Source organism: Sinocyclocheilus grahami, unplaced genomic scaffold (genome assembly GCF_001515645.1).
Source record: "Sinocyclocheilus grahami isolate Dianchi unplaced genomic scaffold, SAMN03320097.WGS_v1.1 scaffold632.1, whole genome shotgun sequence".
In the NCBI taxonomy this organism is placed as follows: Eukaryota; Metazoa; Chordata; class Actinopteri; order Cypriniformes; family Cyprinidae; genus Sinocyclocheilus; species Sinocyclocheilus grahami.
This window is the reverse complement of record NW_015505811.1, coordinates 460,314-462,014: the sequence shown is the minus strand read 5'-3', so window position 1 is coordinate 462,014 and position 1,701 is coordinate 460,314.

Below are 1,701 nucleotides of genomic sequence, written 5' to 3'. Positions count from 1 at the left end.
GTGTGTGTGTGTGTGTGTGTGTGTATCTATATCTACACACACACAGTCTGACAAAAGCTACTGGCTACTGTCAAAGAAAGATTTATCCTGATTGCAAGGTTTAGGAAAGATATTGACTTCAGTTGTGTAAGGAAAGAAACGAGAGCATTGTTCAATTATTTTATATTTAATAAAAATTATTTTGGTGTGATTTGACTTTTTTGTTAAACTTTTTTTAGCAAACATTAAAATGCTACTCAGATTTATTTTTCTTTTACAATATAATATTGAATTTAAAAGATGGTATATAAAGAAATGTACTTGTATATGGAAAATAATTTTTCCGCAAAAATGGAAATGGGCATCACAAAACGTTTACTCATTTTAAAATAGAAATAGGTCACTACTTCCATACTTCAAAAGCAAAACAGACATTACTGCAGATCCTTAAATATATTGTTTGTTTGATTGATTGATTAACAATAGTGCACAACATGACTGTGTTCGTTGTTCAAACTGTTGCAATAAAATATAGTTTACAGAGACAATAAAGCACCAATAAAAGACGAAGCAACTGTGAAAGAGGTTTATGTAAAACAGTGGTACTTTCAATTTTGTCAACTTTGTACCAAGAGGGGGTGCTATAACTTCCTATGCAAATGACGATTAAAGACGAAAGGCAGTCACTTGTCATGAGCTTCATGTACATAATTACAAAATTACTTTTTTGCTGCAAGATGTCAGATAGCTGGCAGCTTTCAACTTGTGTTTATTGTGTGTGTGTGTGTGTGTGTGAGAGAGAGAGAGAGAGTGTTTGTGTGTGTGTGTGTGTGTGTGTGTGTATCTATATCTACACACACACAGTCTGACAAAAGCTACTGGCTACTGTCAAAGAAAGATTTATCCTGATTGCAAGGTTTAGGAAAGATATTGACTTCAGTTGTGTAAGGAAAGAAACGAGAGCATTGTTCAATTATTTTATATTTAATAAAAATTATTTTGGTGTGATTTGACTTTTTTGTTAAACTTTTTTTAGCAAACATTAAAATGCTACTCAGATTTATTTTTCTTTTACAATATAATATTGAATTTAAAAGATGGTATATAAAGAAATGTACTTGTATATGGAAAATAATTTTTCCGCAAAAATGTAAATGGGCATCACAAAACGTTTACTCATTTTAAAATAGAAATAGGTCACTACTTCCATACTTCAAAAGCAAAACAGACATTACTGCAGATCCTTAAATATATTGTTTGTTTGATTGATTGATTAACAATAGTGCACAACATGACTGTGTTCGTTGTTCAAACTGTTGCAATAAAATATAGTTTACAGAGACAATAAAGCACCAATAAAAGACGAAGCAACTGTGAAAGAGGTTTATGTAAAACAGTGGTACTTTCAATTTTGTCAACTTTGTACCAAGAGGGGGTGCTATAACTTCCTATGCAAATAACGATTAAAGACGAAAGGCAGTCACTTGTACATAATTACAAAATTACTTTTTTGCTGCAAGATGTCAGATAGCTGGCAGCTTTCAACTTGTGTTTATCCACAATAGAAAATTTGCATCCTCTAATGCAGTGTTTCTCAACCAGGGGTCCGTGGACCCCTAGTGGTCCTTGACATAAGGCCAGGGGGTCCGTATAAAGTATGAATTTTTGTATAAATGTTGTATATTTTGACATGACACGTTCCCATTAAAGAAAAATCCAATA